This window comes from Nansenia antarctica (assembly GCF_963989245.1).
Source record: "Nansenia antarctica genome assembly, chromosome: 3".
In the NCBI taxonomy this organism is placed as follows: Eukaryota; Metazoa; Chordata; class Actinopteri; order Argentiniformes; family Microstomatidae; genus Nansenia; species Nansenia antarctica.
This window is the reverse complement of record NC_137688.1, coordinates 43,501,399-43,521,771: the sequence shown is the minus strand read 5'-3', so window position 1 is coordinate 43,521,771 and position 20,373 is coordinate 43,501,399.

Genomic DNA, 20,373 nt, shown 5'->3' with positions numbered 1-20,373 from the left:
TTTGCTGAGCGACAGGACGTGACAAACTGACACAAACTTAACTTACAACTTTAAAAAGTACTTTATATGAAACACTAGGAAAATGTGGAGGCGCTGTACTCTTGACTAAAGAATATAATAATTGGTTAAAGGAGTGAATGTGACGTGAACATGTCTTACCTGAAGAATGAGAAGATCCAGCTCCATGGACTTGAACCAGTAACCAGTGAGCCATTCATCAAAGGGCAGAGGGATGAGGCCCCTTAGCTCTTCATTGTCATTTGTTGCCTTCTCCACGTATTGATCATATGCCTGCTTCATGAACACATAGAGAGCAGCTACAGACACCTGATGCATGTACCGGGCTCTGCAGACGTGGTGAACACCAATGAAGGACTGAGCTTTGCCACTAGTTGAGATACCACTGTTGGTAAGCACTGTGGTCCATCCACTGCCTTCCAGCCAGTCTCCAGACACACTCCACAGCATCTATCTTCTCTGTATGCATTGGCCCCAATGTTACCAGGAAAGAATCCTCACCAAGCTCTGTCTGGGGGAACTTCCACTGAAGTATATTGGCCAGGGTGAACAGTGGTTGATCAGCTACCATGACTGGTGTCTGACCTGGATTTAGATAATTCAATTCTCTTTCCCTAGAAGGTTTCTGACTCTCTCCAGCCACTGGTAACCTTCAAGGATGTTGATGAGAGGACGGGAGGCTGGATGAGGATGGCTGTTGGTATTTAGGGCAAGTACATACAATACCTCATCAGTTGGCATTGAAACATCTAGATCAATGGTTCTCAACCTTTTTTGGGCCAGCGCCCCCCTGTCCATTATCCAGGTCTCTTACCGCCCCCCATCAAAAAAAGTAGGCTTATTTTCTTCCCTGAATATTAACGTTGACTAATATTCTGTCTTATATCATTTAAAAAGCATGTCAATGAATGCCAAATAATAGATTTGATTTAACTGGGCAGTTGGAATATCATTATCATTAGTTTACCAGAGAGCAGAAAAGCGAATGTGAATGTGAATAAAAATGCTGTTTCTGAGTGTTGAACAAACTCAGACAAGAGCAGAGAATACAAACAGACTGCTACGGAACAGCAGCAATTTCACACATGTCCGGTGCAGAACAAACAGTAGGCTGCAGAACTGTACATTACAACTAACATTGTTCGTTTTTTTTAAGTGTGCTGGTGTTGCATTTCGCCAAATTGCTGTTTTATGATGCTAATATTTATTCATTTTTTATTGGACTTTGGGGCGGTGGTGTCACAATATGGCGGCAAACGCTAGGGGGCTATTATTTTAATATTTATTAGTATTCTAAGGTATTATTTTCATAAACTGACCACTTAGTTCGAATTTCTCATATCAAAACATATCAAAACTTAACAAAGTTCCAAAGTTCAGAGCTCTGCGCTCTGGGAGCGCTCAGAGATGGGTGCTCTGACTGAAAACACGGTTTTGTCCGAGCGAACTGACCGTTCGTGCATTTACGAACGTACCCGTAATAACACTACTGACAGCTGATCAATCGCAAGCAGACAGAGTAGTGGTTTCCTATAGCAACAAAAGACGCTGACAGCTGTTCGGAGTGCTTATGTGTTCGTTTCCAGGGCATCACATGAGGAGCAACATATCACTAAAAAGCTATCGTATATTTTAGTTTGTAAACGTTGAGACGAACACATCGCAATGCTAACCTCAGAATGGCACTAGGGATAACATCCACAACAACACTTAACAGTAATACATGTACCGGTATGTAATATACTGTGATGAACCTGCGAGGGGAGGGGGCATTCGTAGCAGATTTCTCTAGGTTCGATTATTGGTAAGCGAGAGAGCCCTTTCCGGACTACGATCGCTTTTTTGAGATAGGTTGTTCCTGCTGTGATGTTCTGGTATGGTGGTATGGTATTAGCACTAATTGTAACTAAATTAAATAAGCTGTATTGAAAGGAAGCGAATAAAGTGAATGCGTAAGCGCAGAGGGTAGTGTGTATACGCGGGGAGTGAGTATTTGGCACGACAGGCTTACGTCACCGGTGTTAAGGGAGGTCGACACAGAGTGTATTAAGCACGTATTTATGAAGTTTCACAGGCTAGTCAATGTCACAGGCGTGCTGGAGAGAGAGATGATCCAAAATAATAATAATAATAATGTCCGCTCGAACTCCGCTGGCGCGCGGCCGCTCCTGCGCGTCCCGCCCAGCTGTTCCCCTTCCGGGATAGTTCTCCGCTGTGTCTCCGTTACACACCCCCTTTCAGGATCTGCTGCTGCTGCTGTGGCTCTCTCTCTCTCTCTCTCTCTCTCTCTCTCTCTCACCACTTAATGCGCGAACGCCCCCCAAGAACACCTCAACGCCCCCCTTTTTAAAATATCTGTTCCAGCGCCCCCCGATGTTGTCTGAACGCCCCCGTTGAGAAACGATGATCTAGATCCATGGTTGTGTAGCAAGCTGTCAAGGTTTTCACACCCTTCTTCCCCATCATAGCTGGATCTAGGATGTCAGTGAGAAGTGTCTCTCTGAAGAGAAGTGCTGCTGAATGCTGATGCATGTTCCATGGAGGGCTGATGCTGCTGTTGTACCACACCAATCTGTTCCCAGTGATTGATCACTGAATTGGCGATGTATGTGCTGTATATTTCCAAGCGGTGATATGACACACATAGTCCTCGATTATGCATGGCCTCCACCAAATGTCTGCTGCCAGTTTGAACCTGTAGTTTCATTGCCAGATATAGCCATGCTGGCGTTTCCTTCTTTTTTTAATGCTGAGAAACACTGTCAGGCTTCCTGGATCTGTGTCTTACGGAGTTGAAAATGATTTGCTGCCCAATGGATGTTGCCACCTGGGACTTCTCAGGTCCAGGAGGTGGCTGATCAATACCTGATTGTAACAGGTTCGGCACAGAGGGAGACAGACAACAGGATCTGGCGGTTATAGAACGGTTTTATTTATTTTTATTTATTTTTAAATTTGTTTTTTCAGATTTTATCCCTTTTTCACCCAATTTGGTATCCAATTGCACCCAACCTAGCATCCAATTATCCCCTGCCTATTGCGTAGGATCCGCCGCACGACCCCGTGGCCGGCAGCCCCAGAGGAGATCGCCAGGCAGACTAGCTGACTGGCTCCTCGAGCCCGACACCGTTACTCCAGCACCAGACGGGGGCGGTGTTGCGCGACGGATCCTTGTCCGGAAATAGTCCTATTCATAGCTTTCAGTCACGTGGTTTCTTCCCTAGCAACCACCAACCTGACGGGCAAAAAGTATCATAGCAACATCGCTCAACATGGCGAGTGGACGCAATTTACCGGCTGCCTACTATTTAGACCACCTCACCCATGAAGAACTATCAAGATACACGGAAAAGCTACACATATTGGGCACTTGCGACCCATATTTAGCCCCCGCGGCTGTGTTTGAACCACTAAATGCAGCTAAGTCCCTGCCTGATCTCGTGTTCGGTGACATTTGGATCTATCTGGTGGAGAATCCATCCCCATACACCGCAGCCAGGATGAAGGCTTTTAAAAGCACCGAAAGCTACAAATATTTCCACTCTGGTTGGGTAACTAATGCTGGCGTGTGGAAAGTGAAGAATTTCTTCATCGTCAAAGCCAAGGTGAGTGACGTTAAATTAGCCAATGCTATCGGTATGCTAGCTAACGTTACGTTACGGTCAGTGGTAAGCTAGCTCTAGCCTCTTGTCAAAGCGAAGGTGCCTAACGTTTGTCTTTAGTTATGCTACGTTGTCTAATCTAACGTTACACAGCTAAATTACTCTCTTGTGCTAGATAGCTCTAATTTTGGTAGATAGTTACGTTGATCACATATGTTTACAGCTGGTGACAGGGCTGACATTGATGAAATGAAATCTAAACACAACCTCTGTCCGTGTCAGGTGAACCATTCCTACTGCCTCAATGATCCACCACTGACAGCATGGGTTGCTGTGGAAAAGGACGGATTAATCCGATTTGGTCACTGTGTCTGCATGGCAGGATTAGGAGAAGTTTGCTCCCACATAGGTGCCATAACCTATGCCCTGCTTGCAGCTGTGAACAGGTATGATTTGATTTGATTCAACAAATGCATTATACATCACAGTAAAGTCATTTGTTAGGGACGTCACGACAAAGTTCGGGACTTATTTCCAGTGTGGTTCGCTTTACTACATCCAATTACATGCAGGCTAGATGGCACTGCATGCACTGAAAAGGCCTGCAGCTGGATTGAGCCCAGTATGGCATCCTTGAAACCAGCTGACTTGTATGCTGAAGCGAGCCAGATAAGGTTTACAAAGGTCCAGCGAAAGAGAGAAGCTGCTGGCTGGGGTGACCTCCCCCCAGCAAAGATACCACCTCCAACCCCTGATGAATGTACAGCATTCTACAGCATGCTGCATGCAACTGAAGACAGGGAGAATAAACCAGTGAAAACTGCATCCTGTCTGTTGTCCTTGGCCATGCAGAGAGGTTAACACTAAATAATAATGATTGTTTGGTTTCCCAAAAAATAACTAACATGCCATGCCATCTTTAGACACACTTTATGATAATAATTCATTGCATTGATATGGCAACTTTTCTCAGCACCAATAACAATTTACAATGGTCTTTTCATTCACACTCAGGTTCATACCAAGGGCAGTGCAGCTGAACATCCCTGCACCTCAGTCAGTGACTCAGTCATCAGTCAGTACATTTGGTCATATCCACATGTCACAAACTTGTTACTAAACCTTATTTATTTCAAATAGTGCCACGTGATAGAGAAGGAGACACAACTTCAAGCAAAATGTGCCATGTGGTTTGAGCAGAAGGCAGGAAGGGTGACTGCTTCCAACATACGAGCAGTCTGCCACACTGACCCAGTCAAACCATCAGTCTCCCTGCTGAAGAAAGTGTGCTATCCTGTCGCCTACAAGGATACAAAGAAAACACCACATTCCCTCAGGTATTCACAGCCACTTAGGTACTCACATCGACAGCGATCTAGGGGATGTAAGAGAAAATTATCATATGCAATACTTGACTTGGGCTAGAACAATAGACACATTTAAATGACTACAAAGACTTGATTGCACAGTTTCTGCCTTTCTGTGTTCCATAAGATACATTTGAATATATGCAATTACCCTTTTGTATTCCATGCCTGTCGTTGACCCTAGAAACTCAAAACAATGCTGAGTCACTCTAGAGTGATGGCCCTGCATTGTTCATTCCAGGCCACCACTCCACCATTCCCCCTAAATCTTCATCCCCCATCACCTTTCTCGATGTACAATGAGTATATGATGATCCCTCAGTAATGTTACTGTGATAAGAGCTGTGTTCATTGCTGTCATATTAGCTGTGCACTTTGTTGTGGTAAACATGTAAGCTATTACCATAAATTGCTAAGACACACTGTTTGTGTTGTTTTTAGATGGGGTGTTGAACATGAAGAAGAGGTTGTTAAGAAATACACCAAGCTCACGGAGAGCCAACACACCAACCTCACTGTTAACAAAGCAGGGCTGTTCATCACCCCCAAATATCCTTGGTTAGGGGCATCACCTGATGGTGTCCTAACATGTGACTGCCATGACATGGGTGTGGTGGAGGTTAAGGCACCCAGCAGCCTTCAGGGTACCACAATGGTGGAGAAAAGCAGAGACAGCACGTTTTGTCTACAACTGACTGAGGGCAAACTATCACTAAAGAGGGACCATCAGTACTATTATCAGGTGATTTTTAAAAAATCAATCTGTTTTTATATTTGCTGGTGTAAAGCATCGCAATTGTTACTTTCATTTCAAGTTGACTAAATATAATGCATTATTTATTATTAGGTCCAGACCCAAATTCACCTGACAGAAGCAAGCTACTGTGACTTCGCTGTTTGGGGACCAGGGACAGCAGACACAGAAGAAATGTACATTGAGAGAGTTCTGCCTGATTCAGACTTCTTTGACATTATCTGCGAGAAGGTCCACACATTTGTCAGGACCTGTGTAATTCCAGAGCTAGTAGGTAAAGTCTTCACAGCTCCTGTTCTAGCATCACATGCCACCAAACCAGCTGAAGGCAAGAGTTGTTACTGTGGAATGCCTGTCCTGCCTACTGATGACATACTTGAGTGTACATCAGGGATCTGTAAAACACAATACATTCACAGCGCTTGCTTAAAGATAGACACCACTAACATAAAACGATCATGTTGGAAATGCAGTGACTGTAAAAGAGAACTAGCTAAACAGAAGAGGGAGCAGAAAAAACTGAACAAACCTTGACATGTCTTCATTCATTCTATGGTATACACAGCACAAAGGACAAAAATGTTCAGATGTTAATATTTAATAAAACAATAACAATTAAAATAAAACAAACTTTCAGTACATGTTCAGTTTTTTTATTTCATTAAATGTACATAAGAATATGCAGTTTTTCCAAATGAAATGTACACATTTGTGATGAGGCATACAAAGAAATCTTCTACGGTGTGCGGGACATCCTATTTCCTAGTTTATTCTATTCACCCAGCACCTGTCGATGTGCGTACCATATACAGCTTTATCCATGTAGGTACTAACCCAAAGGAACAATAGAGGGAGCAACATTTATCAGAGCGCAGCACACTTGCACTATCTTGTCTAGAGGTGTAAGAGCATGAGGATGTTCAGCTTCACACATTTGAATTCCAATTCTACTCTGAAGGATGGTGTATCTATTTCGGGCCTCACCAATGACCCTCTCCACGTGGATTCTGACAGATGCAAGCCCTCGTGTGGACTCCAACTCTACTGGACTCAGTTGCTTTTTGCCCCTTGTAAATGCTGGGATCTTAAGTTGTGCATTGAAAAGACCAACTGAATCTGCTACATCAAATCCTCGATCTGCCAATATAACATCCCCTGGGTTAAGTTTATCCAAAAACCCACATCTTTCAGTCAGGTGTTTGTCGGATGTTCTACCACCCCATCCGTTAGATATAAAAGAAACAGTTCCTTGTGGTGTGATACCAATAAGATATTTTATGGTATGGTTGTGTTTGTAATTTGAATATGTCTGTGCTCTTGCTCTTGGGTCTCCAGGCTTTTCAATAAATATCTCGAAGCAGTCAATTATACAAGCACATCTACGAAAGACCTGTCTAAATACCATAGGCATTGACAGCATTAGTTCATCTCTATTTGGCCAAAACACAAGTGCAGGAACAAGCTTGGCATTCAATGCATCAATGGTGTTTCTAAATGTTCTGCTAGCAGTTGGAACGGAGACTCTAAAGATGCAGCTAAGCAATGCAAGGGGCAGGTTCATTTTGAGTCTCATAAGGGTTAAGACAAGTTGTTGGAAAGGAGAGAGGATTGTACCAGTTGGTAACAGGGAGAAGACAAACATATAAACAACGTGTAATTTGGCATAGGTGGGCATTCCAGTCATTGTTATCACTTTTTCATCATCATTTTCTAAGGTGGCTTCATCAAATGTACTTAATTTGATCATGTCCTTCAGCCGACGGTTCTCTTCCCTAAGGTAGTTGCATTCCCTCTCTAGTCTTGCAACATTATCCTTGCACCTGTTGTTGTTACACTGCTCAGCCTCAGGAGCAGGTAGCTCTGGCTCCATGTCAGGTAGGCTTTGATCTGGCAGTGCTGGGGCAGCTGCATCTTGCTGCTTCTCCTCACGCTTTTTCATAATTTTGTTGTGCTGCTCGTACCTGTCCATTGCTTTCTCCCTTTTCCTCTTCTTGTTGGGTGATGTGTGCGAGAACACTGATGGAACCCAGTCAGGAGACAAAGGGTCGTCAGATTTGAAACCTATGATTCAAGGCGATAATAACGTTACGGCATTAGTAGCTAGTGCTAACGTTAGCAACCTTTTGGCAAGCCACCTAAACAAACCATGCAGAAATTATTAACGTTAGCTATGTACAGATAATGGCTAAATGCTTTGCAATTGTAGCTAATTATATTAACATTACTTTAGCTAACTTACCTTTGATGAAATGTTCGCTGCACAGACGTGTGTGCTTTGATGGCATCCATTATTTCTGTCTCGCTCCTGGTACACTTCGTTTGATGGCATTAATCCACACATTTCTCCTCTCTTTATTTTCTTTTTCACTCGGTATCCTATAAAGACACAACCCAGGCCTATCTCCTCGCCGGTTTGTATACCCGATTGCACAGCAACTATCTGGCATGATTGTTTTCTAACCAATGCTACTGTGTTTCCTGGTGCTCTGCAACTTCACGGGCAGTGCCTTTTGCCCGTCAGGTGGGCGTTTCCACTATGCTGTGACGTCACATGAAAGCTATGAATACCCCCCTTTGGGAGCGGCCGCTCAATATGCCGCTCCCTGTGTGCCCCGGCCATATCCGGGTCTGGCGAGACCGGGATTCGATCCCAGTCCCCGGTGGGCAGCTTGCAGTGGCTAATGCTTAGACCGCTGCGCCACCGCGGGGCCTGAGAACGGTTTTATTTTAACAGCACACTGGATCAGAGTCAGTTTGGCTGAGCCTCGCTCAGGGGAGTACGTCTCCGCTCGTTCGCTGCCCGACCCTTTCGGTCGCGGCTCTCCTGCAGCGCTCTCCGACTACTCCCTTTACTGACTCTCGGCTGTTTCTTGCCCGCTTCCTGGTTTCTCTGCACTCCTGGTCCTACTGCACTCTCGGGGGAAACAAAGCAACACATTAAGAGGGCGCTTTGATGAGGACCTAATTGGCATCAGCCGGTGCCAATTACGCCCCCATCCCCTTCACCAACCGTCCTGTGGCTCCCCCTGCAGGTCGAAACGCGCCATGTTCCCCACACTGATCCATCAAGAAGCATGTGTAGGAATGACCTTAGCATGGGAGGGATCGGATCTGCTTCACAGAAGTTTGAGAAGAAACCTGTAAAAGCCTGCTTCATGGGGAGATACTCTTGCCAGAGGATTTTGGTTGCGTTGAAGATGATGGACACATCGTTGCATATGTTTTTCTTCATGTATAAAACAACAGGTGCATGCTTCAATCTAATAATAAAACTACCTATACTACTACTAGCTATACCTAGTTAGCTAACATTAGAAAGGTCTGTAATCAATAATAAAGTTATACCAACCTCATGTGTTCATCTCAAATTTCTGTCATCTCAACATTTTTGTCACATCTGGAACATTTGTCACAGCCACTGGTGCACATTGACTTGCTTAGGTTGCACCTGATTGGTCTAAAAATAATGCTACTAAAGGACACATGTAACATTATGCAAGTAACTGGACCTCTTATAACAATTTAAAATAAAATATTTGGAAAATCACCTTGGTGACACTTAATTTGTTATGGAATTTGCGTATTTTACCAAAGATTGTCATGCTAAGAAGACAACTATTGGGTTTTCATCCTTGAAACCTATTTAATTGGATTCCCTGACCCCACAAATGTACAGTTTGACACCAAATTTGTAATTATAGGTATAACAGTAGCAAATATATGGGATGTGGTAATTGCCAATGGGCTCTGATGTATTGTTGGCGGCCATTTTGAAAAAAAAGCAGATCTCACTTGTGTCTTTGGATAAAAGTTGTTCTATCACCCTAAGGTACTTGCATGCCAAAGGGGACATTTGTTGCATGAACTGAAGTCAACGCGCTATATTTTGGTCTAACAGCCTCTACTATAAGATTGTATCAAACACATGTGTCCACATTCCATTCCATGCATTACAATGAGCATAATGCAGCTGAACTATATTCATTTTACTTGACTGATAACTTGAAATTGAATGAATGATTATTTGATTATGATTATTTGACAATTAAATAAATAAAACATGTAAAAAGTTGCTCCACCACAGGATAACAACACCACCAACAGCTGGTGTATGCTTTAGTGGCTGTGAATGAAATAAGAGTTACAATATGCCTTTTATTCTAAGATTAAAAGTACAAGGTGTGGAACCTGCTTTTCATCTGCTTGTGGTAAAACAATGTAGATTTCTACCTCCATCAGCCTCCCCTGCTCTGAAAGTGTAAAGGCCATTTCTGTGTTAACATAATGGTAACTATCATTGTGTCATATTTGGTATGGATTTAACAATTATCTTTTACACCAATCTTTTCCTTTATGAATCCATGTGGGTTGGATGCCAGGAGACAAACATGTGCTCAATGTGTTTATCTTTAAATCACATATCCTGCTTCCTTGTATGTATGTATAAATAAAAGCTGTAGAACTGAGATGAGCGTGTTATTCAAGGGAGGAAGATTGACTGATAGGATCCTGCTTGAAGATTCAACCCCCAGATCAACTCCAGAGGCTAAGATTCACAAGTAAATATAACTAACACTAGTGTCACAGTTTAGAGTGAACACCCCTAAACCTTCCCGGCACAGAATATGTAATTCTCCAACACACACCCTCACACAGAAGACCAAGACGAGCGTATGAAAACAATCATCTTTATTACAAATTTCCTATTACACATTGCTAAAATCTATATAAATTAACTACTTTAAAATGAGGGTTTGGGGGAAGGCGCACATGACCGACAACAGAGTTCAGGTGCGTGGGGTAGGCTCTCCTCCTCAACGCTACCCCACAAAAATCAAACCAAAGAAATAAACAAAGAGTCTCTATTTGCCTGAGGTTGAAACGAGGCCTGTCGTCGTGACGTCGGCGGGGCTCCGCCTCCGAGAATCCCCAAGCTCACTGGTATCCAGAGCGACTCGGCAGTAGAGTGATTTTCCCCAGCGATTTCCCAGTAGAGTCCCCCCCGCCAGCAACCACCGTCGGCTCGGCTAGTCCTGGTCCTCGGCTCGGCTAGTCCCCCGTCAGCAACCACCGTCGGCTCGGCTCCACCGAGTAGTCCGCCGTCGGCAGCCACCACTCGACCAGGCAGTCAATCCGCCACACAGGCACTCCACTAACTGCAATATCGGTTTGTCATATACGAAACAGTATGTGTCCACTCACGACAATACGACCCCCATGTCTCCCTTCCTTCTCTTCTAAAGTCCAGGGTTTTTAAAGGGCGCAGCAGCCAATCCGCTCGTCAGTGCAGTCAATCGCAAAACCCAGGGCAGCTGTGCCCATAAACATTTCCCGCGAACCTCCCCTGATTAGTCCCATTTTCATCTCGTGACACTAGCAGCTGGTTTTCCAGACACAAATTAAGCTGAAGCCTTGACTAAAAAGAGATGTTCTATTGAAAATGTGATTTAGTGCAGCACTAGGCTTAATCTGTGTCCAAACCGACCCGTTTTTAGAGCCATGATCTGCAAATGGTGAAACAGAATTGTCTGACTGTTTACTTTTAAGATTTAGTGATTGTCTTATTGTTTCCTTTAGTAGTTATATCAAAGATTGAGAAACATCTGTATTTTTCTGGGGGGGGGGGTGTTATATAATGTTTTATTATATTCTTACTTTTTCCCAGACATGCTGCTCTTGCTGGCAGTCTTTTCCCTGACAATATGTTGTGTGCCAGGTATGCAGAATCTTTTAATTATTTTGGCACTTTGTACCACACGACATTAGGGGTGATTCCATGTCAAATCAGGAGGATTCTGACAACACCGTCTCATGTTACGATGGGATAATGTGTTTGGACCCAGATGCAGAGTAGAACAGAGTAGACGGAAGCAGGAGTATAATTCAATAATAAAGGTACTCTTTATTTTGAGTAAACAGGGATAAATAATAACCGCACAGTAAGCGAATAAACAAAAGAGGAGAAATCAAGTCTCCGACAAACGTGTAAATAATAATAGGAACAAAACAACAAAACAAAAGGGGAGGTGGTTTTAGTCTCCCACAAAAAACGCCATCAATGGAACAAGGCAGAGCAATGTACTTACAAAAGTCAACGATACTTATTTCCCAAACAGGCGAGGAACGATAAGGCTACGAAGACCCGTATACACATAACGAACGCAACATATAGTGAACAACAACAACAACCAGAGGGGAAACAGAGGGATATAAATAGCCACAGCCAAACAAAACACACCAGGTACAAATCAGTAATTAGGACAGACAAAAATGCATACATAAACACCAGAGGGCGCCAAAGGGTCGCTCCACAATAAGATCGCTTCCCCAAACCTTACAGTATCCCCCCCCGACGAACGGCACCTGCCGTTCACCTGGGTGCCTCAGGATGTAGTTGGCGGAAGTCTGTGATTAGTTTCGGGTCCAATATGTCCCTCTGAGGCACCCAGGACCGTTCCTCCGGCCCATACCCCTCCGACGGCAATCCATAATCCTCCGTACCGTATAGACCAGGGGTAGGCAACCTTTTTTATATGAAGTGCCATTTTTACATTTTCTTGTTAGTCAGTGTGCCAACCACAATATCAACATTAATTATGACTCGACATCAAACCAAACCAAACAGACCAACAGATCTGCAATTTTATTCCACAACATGAACAAGAATTTTCAGCAAAGAGCTATGTATGCAAAGCCATGTCTGCTAAATAAACAGGCCTAACAGTCAACTAACTGAAACTTGAACAAAATTACCAACATAACATAAGACAACTAAAGCAAATTGGAGCGCTCAATTTCTAACAAAGTTGCTAACTGCGCTCCCTATGGTTATCATTTTAAACAAAGTAGGCCTAACTGGATGGTGATTATACAAGGGTCTTACTTATATGAATTATAATTTATATTTATATAATTATTTGGTTGTTTGTTTTTGTTTTTTTAGCAAAGACCTATGTATGCAAACTGCAAAGCCATGTAAACAGTCCTAACAATCAATGTGATCCCTGGCCCTGTTTTCCTTTGCTCAACTCCATTATCTGGGGGTGGTACTTGGTCACTTTAAGTATCACACAAGCTTCGGAGTGGTCAGTTGTCAGACGGCTGCGTGAGAGGCTCAGCACGCTCTTCATGTGTGAGAATATCTGCTCACACAGATAGGTTGATCCGAAGACTGTCAGCAAAGCCAGTGCAATGTTCCTGAGACAGCTGAACTTCTCCGGTACAGACATCCAGCAGGTGGCGATGCAGGATCCGTGATCATGCCCTTCGGTGGTTTCCAACTCTTTGCGTAGCTCTGCAAACTTTGACATCCACAATGATGAACTCTTCATCTCAATCAGCTGCATTGTCATGTCCTGTGTGTCCATCCAGTCCAGCAGAGATGAATCCAGTTCATGTCCATCAAAGCTGTCTGATTTTATCAGGAAAGAGAACATGGGCCCATACTTCTGAAACTCCTGAAAGCGTGTTTTGAACTCCGACTCAAGCATGCTGATGTATTCGGATATTTCAGTGGTGCTGATGCTGTGCGTCACTGACAGCTCCCGTAAGCAGGGTTCGAGTTATAAGCTGAACTCTGTGGGGGTCTCCAAAATAACAGTGCGAAATGTTCTCATGCACGCGCGAATCATGCCCACACAGCGATGGGACTTCAAGTTTTAATTAGCTATAGGCAGTAGCGGATTAAGGTGGTCAGTGGCCCTAGGCTACTCCTTTGTGTGAGGACCCCCCGCCCCCATACACAAGCCTCCCCCCTCCCCAAAATATACAACTCACGAGCACCCTGCACACACACACCACTCATAATGCTTTACCATAAAACACTTAAACACTTTAATAACACAATAACACAACAGTGTTAATAATGCAAAGAATAAAAAAAGGTTCAGTGCATTCAGTTCTGTCTCTATTGCTCTCCTCTCCCGTTGTCTCTCTGTTACTGTCCTGTTGTCTGTGTCTCTGTTGCTGTCCTGTTGTCTGTCTCTCTGTTGCTGTCCTGTTGTCCGTCTCTCTGTTGCTCCCCTCAGCTCTAAATGAAAGAAATGAATTAGCTAATTAGTTGGCATGTAAACATATAGTTAGGGTTGGGTACAGTTTGGGTTTTATTCGATACCGGTGACAAATCGATACTTTAAAAACGGTACCGGTACAGAAACATCATCCTCATCCTCAAATCCCAACATATCCTGACGCTACAGCTGCAGGCTACTCATTTCACCACATCAACAGCCCCACATGAAACAACAGCTATAAAAGCGATAGTCACACATGTATCTCGGCCAATAATTTTGTTATTTTTGCTATACAGAAGGAGCGAAAAATACATTAGGTTAGTACACTAGGTTAGTAAAAAGTAAAAGCCATGTTACCTTTACGGAGACAAGATAGACCAAAGTGGTCTGTTTTCAGTAGGCTGAGTGGTCTGTTTTCAGTAGGCTGAGTGGTCTGTTTTCAGTAGGCTGAGTGGTCTGTTTTCAGTAGGCTGAGTGGTCTGTTTTCAGTAGGCTGAGTGGTCTGTTTTCAGTAGGTAGCAGAGTCCTCAGTAGTAGCAGCAGTAGTAGTAGCAGCAGGGCTAACGTTAGGTGTCATAGCAGGTCTCTTTGATAAAAACCCGACATTTTCTAGGCTTGATGACCCGGTCGGCAGCAGTGGCCTTTTTTTGGGCGGCATGGTAGCTACTGTATGTATATACTCCTGTATAGCTAATGAATGAATGTTTGCTTCTCAATAATAGGCTAGGTGCACGATCTCACTACTTCCTGAAAGGCAACTGGTGTCTCACTCTATTGGTTTAATTGATTAATCAGCTGTGCACTGTGTGTTCCAACGGTTTACCGCACAGCTGATTAATCAACCTTTTGCTGTTGCACAATATTCTACTGCGCCCCATGGTGTCTTGGTGGTGAAGTGCAGGCAGTCAAAGGCATACTGTCATTCACAGGAGATTAATGGTGCGCGTAGTTCTTTTGAAAAACGTGTTTATTTTACAATATTTATAATATAAATTAAATAATATTCATTACATTGACATTTTGATCAAATAATAGTTGTGGTAATGTATTATTAGCGACCCCCACAGATTTTTGATTTTACTGTCTTCATGGGAGCTCAGAGAGCCTCAGACCATCTCTATGGGAGCTCAGCTCCCATTGGCTCCCACATAACTCGAACCCTGCCCGTAAGTGTCCGAAGTAGCGGAAAGCGGAGGTAGCGACGTCCTTTGAAAGAACTGCCAGCTTTCCCACAAAAGCCGCCCATGTCTCGTACATATCCAGAACTGTTTGCCCCGCACCTGAAGATAAAATAAGATAAGACTTATTGTTGCACGTTGCACTTGCACGCTCACGCACACACACACACACACACACACACACACACACAACAATATTATTATAGTTAACTAAAACTAAACTAACAACTAAAACTAGATTATATTAATAGAAATAAAAAATAGACTTAAAAAAAACAACTGAAAACACACACATAACGATAAATACATACCTTGCAGACGGAGATTGAGCTCGTTCAGGTGTCCAGTAATATCTGCGAGGAACATGAGTTTCACAACCCACTTCTTGTCCTCGAGTTCTGGATAGTCTTGGCCTTTTTCAGCCAGGAAGGCCTTTATGGCATCAAAGCAGCCGACAAACCGGTCCAAAACTTTCCCGCAGCTTAGCCACCTAACCGCAGAGTGGAGAGGGAGATCCTTGTAGACGCAGTCCATTTCTTCAAGCAGGGACTGAAACTGCCGGTGTGTCAGTGCAGATCGCTTGACTATGAAGTTAACAACCTTCACCACTGTAGCCATAACCTCATTAAGATCAGACTTTGACATCTTTGCACATAGGTTTTCTTGGTGTATGATGCAGTGGAGTTTCATAATGGGGTGATCAACTCGTTCCTCAATTAATGCAACCGCTCCCCTCTGTTTCCCGACCATGGCAGGGGCACCATCTGTTGTCACCGCAAAAATCCTGCTAATGTCAATCCCTCGCTCCACAAAATGCTCGATAAGAACTTTGGCGATGTCCTCACCTTTTGTTGTTTCTGGCAGTGGTTTTAGGCAGCAGAGCTCCTCCCTTACAGCAGAATCACAGTATCTTGCTATGACAGCCAGACGTGGCATGTCATTCACATCTACGCTCTCATCAAGTGCGAGGCTAAACACCGTCGCATCTTTCAAACCAGCGGTCTGCTGCGCTTTCACGTTTTCTGCCATTTCTCCTATTCTCCGTTCCACACTTCTGGCTGACACTGGGATGTCTTTTATTCTTGATTTTATTGTGTCTTTGTTTGATAAGTCTTCAAACAAAACATCTGAGCTACTGAGGAAAGCCTCCTTAATATATTCTCCATCAGTGAATGGCTTTCCACGTTTCGCAATGCAATGAGCAATGCGAAAGCTTGCTTCAGTTCCGTGATTTTTAGCAGTGGCAAATGCTTTAAAGGTGCTGGCCTGCTTCCCATACCGTGACACAGCACGTTTTATTGATTCGGCCTTGTCTGCTTCATCCTTGAACGACTTCTGATGTTTGGTCTCATAATGCCGTTTAACGCTTGAAGTTCGGCAAACAACATTTTCGAGACATAGGACACATACAGCACGGTCTTTCTGGGACACAAAACCCCACTCTTCTGTCCATGAAGGCTGGAATTCACGAAGTTTTACTTTCAGGCCTGCCATGCTAATGAGACAGCAGGGTGAGACAAAATTCAGAATTTTACTTTTACTACAATTGGCGCCAGAATACGACTCTCGTGGAGTGGATGAGAGACTAGGGCTGCATTCGTAAATTCGCCCTGAGAGCGCCGGAGCGTCCCTGAGACCGCCTCTAGTCCAATCAAATTACTTGGTCCCATTGTGACATTGAACCCAGTGTGCGCGAATTTACGAACGCAGCCAACATAAAAAAAATAAAAAACATTCTCCCATTCTCGCACTTATAGCTTGCGTGCCACTGTTTAAGCTGTCGCGTGCCACTGCTGGCACGCGTGCCATAGGTTGCCGACCCCTGGTATAGACAGTCTGTCCATCAATGATGCGTGGCGGGGGAACAGGGGGGGGGGGTGGGGACATGGGCGAAAGATCGGGGCCGGGCGACGCCTGCGGTTGGCCTGAAGCTGGGACCGAACCGACGCCCGCTGAAGCGCCGCCCTCACCCGCCTCCAGGTCCGGCGACAGCGACCGACGTGGGCTTGGACGGAGGGCACCTCCGCCTCCTCCTCCTGCTCAGGGAATAGGGGGGGTAGGGGGGGTTGATAGCCATATTGGCACTGAAAGGGGGATAGGCCAGTGGATGAGCAGAGGAGGGTGTTGTGGGCGTATTCCGCCCACGCCAGTCGCCGACTCAACGTCGCCGGATTGCCGGAGACGTAGCACCTCAGCACGCCTTCCAGGTCCTGGTTGACGCGCTCCGTCTGCCCATTGGACTGTGGATGGAAACCGGAGGACAGGCTGACGGAGGCGCCGAGGCTGGTCCCGAACGCCTTCCAGAACCTGGAAGCGAACTGAGGACCCCGATCCAACACCATGTCCTGCGGGAGATGTGCTGCACCACCAGGTCGGCCGTCTCTCGGGCCGAGGGGAGTTTGAGGAGGGGGATGAAGTGGGCCGCCTTGGAGAAACGGTCCACTACCACCAAGATGGTAGTGAACCCGTCAGAGGGAGGGAGACCTGAAATAAAGTCAAGGGAGATGTGGGACCAGGGGCGTTTGGGGATGGGGAGGGGTCGGAGTAGCCCCGCTGAAGGTTGGCGAGATGTCTTGCTGCGCGCACACACAGGACAGGCTGCCACAAAGGCGCGCGTATCCCTCTCCGCTGTGGGCCACCAGAACCTCCTGCGAATAAAGTCCAGGGTCCTGGCAGCCCCGGGGTGGCCAGTGAGGGACGACGCATGCGCCCATTGCAGCAGCCGTGAGCGCGCAGTCTTGGGAACATACAGCCTCCCCCGGGGTCCTCCCCCCGGATCAGGCTCCCGCCTGAGCGCCGCTCTCACCACCTTATCGATCCCCCACGACACAGCGGCAACAATAAGGGTCTCCGGAACAATGGGGTGGGGTTTTTCCTCCCGGTCCGCCGGATCGAACCGCCGGGAGAGGGCGTCCGGCTTGACGTTTTTGGACCCCGGCCTAAAGGAGATGGAGAATTGGAACCGTGTAAAAAACAGCGCCCACCTGGTTTGACGCGAATTGAGGCGCTTAGCCCCCTGGATGTAGGCCAGGTTCTTGTGGTCCGTCCACACCACAAACGGCTGTGCGGCCCCCTCCAGCCACTGCCTCCACTCCTCCAAAGCCAATTTAATGGCCAGCAGCTCACTGTTTCCCACGTCATAATTACACTCGGCCGGGGACAGCCGACGTGAGAAAAAAGCGCAGGGATGTACCTTCCCATCCTTCCTGCACCTCTGGGAGAGCACCGCCCCCACCGCGAGATCTGAGGCGTCCACCTCCACCAGGAATGGTACTTCCGAGTCCGGATGGGCTAGGACCGGAGCAGAGGTGAACCGTTGCTTGAGGTCCACGAAGGCGGCCTCCGCCTCCGAGGACCAGGCGAACGTACGGAGGGTAGACCTGGTGAGGGCAGTTAAAGGGGCAGCTAGGGCACTAAAATTGCGGATAAAACGTCTATAAAAATTAGCAAACCCTAGGAACCGCTGTAACTGTTTCAAAGAGGAGGGGCGGGGCCAGTCTAACACCGCACTAACCTTGGCAGGGTCCATGCTTAAATCCCCCCGTGTTACAATGAACCCCAGGAATGACACTGTGTCGGCGTGAAAGACACATTTCTCTGCCTTGACAAATAACTGGTGGTGGAGGAGGCGCTGGAGGACTTGACGGACATGATGTTGATGTTGAGTAATGTCTTTGGAAAAAATTAGGATATCGTCAAGGTACACAAAAACCGAATGACCAATCAAATCCCGCAGTACGTCGTTGACTAGTGCTTGGAATACTGCGGGTGCATTAGCGAGACCAAAGGGCATGACTAAATACTCAAAATGTCCGTTAGGCGTGTTAAAAGCCGTCTTCCACTCGTCCCCCTCCCTCATCCTCACCAGGTTGTATGCATTGCGTAAATCCAATTTGGTAAACACCCTCGCTCCTTGCAGTGACTCAAAGGCGGTATCCATGAGGGGCAGGGGATAGCGATTTTTGATGGAAATGTCATTTAGTCCGCGGTAATCGATGCAGGGACGCTGTCCCCCGTCTTTCTTTGCCACAAAGAAGAAGCCTGCGCCAGCGGGCGAGGTGGAAGGACGGATATGACCCGCGGCCAGTGCTTCCTCTATGTATTTATTCATGGAGAGATTCTCCGGGCGGGAGAGGGAAAACAGGCGTCCCCGCGGCGGCACAGTACCCGGCAGCAGATCGATGGCACAGTCATAGGGTCTATGGGGGGGTAATTTCTCGGCCCGAGATTTACTGAACACTTCCCCCAGGTCCCAATACATCTGAGGCACACCTGTCAGGTCGGGGCTGGAAAGGGAAGAAGGGCCAGGGGAATTAGGAAGAGGGGTGGAATGGGGGAGAGGCGAGAACTGCGACTGCAACGGGGATGCGAGAGTCGTGGGCGGAGACTCAGTACGCACCGTGACGGAGCCTGCTTCAAGGGAGAGTCGACCTGTGGACCAGTCAATGCGGGGGTTGAGAGAAGCTAACCAGGGGTGACCTAACACAATAGGGCAATCAGGAGAGGCCACAATAATAAAAAAAAAGAGTTCCCAACGACCCCCTCCCACCTGGATATGTACTGGCATAGTGCGCTGGGTAATGATCCCCGACCCCAATGGCCGGCCATCTAGGGCTCGAACAGGAACGGGTTCCTTCAATTCTTCCAAAGGAACCCCCCACCCCCAGGCCAGGCCTTCGTGCATTAAATTCCCCGCTGCCCCTGAGTCCACCAGAGCCCGAACTCGCTGGGTACAGTGTCCCCACCGCACCTTAACAAAAAAAAAAGTTTGTGGGTCATTGAAACCCGAGGGTATGTCCCTACCCGCTAATACCCCTCCCGACACTAGCGGGCTGCCCCGTTTCCCGAGGTCCCTGGACAGGCACTGTAGCGGTGACCCTTGCGACCGCAACGGAAGCAGCGCCGCTCGTCCAGCCGACGCCGCCTCTCTGTGCTGGAGAGGTGTGTTGCGCCCAGCTGCATGGCCTCCTCCTCCTCCGTGGTCTGCTCCGGGAACCACCGAGTCGCCTCCCTAGCAGGAGGAGATTGGAACGGAGCGCCCCTCGACGAGCCCCTCTCACGTGATCGCTCTCGGCGCCGATTGTCCACACGCACCGAGAGCTCCACTACGCCGTCTAGCCGCTATGGGAGGTACCGGAGGGCAAGTTGGTCCTTCATCGCCTCCGAGAGCCCCTGGGCATAGAGTACGACCAGGGCATTCTCCGCCCACCCCGCCTCCCTAGCTAGAGTGCGGAACTCGATAGAATAATCCGCCACCGAGCGATCCCCCTGTCGACACGCCGTGAGCCGCCGACCGGCTTCGTGCCCCGATATCACCCGGGAGGTGTCGAATATTTTGCGTAACTCCCGGGTGAATGCTGTAGCGTCAGAGCACGCCGGCGACTGACTCTCCCACTCGGCCGTGGCCCAGGAAAGGGCACGGCCCGTCAACAGGGTGATGAT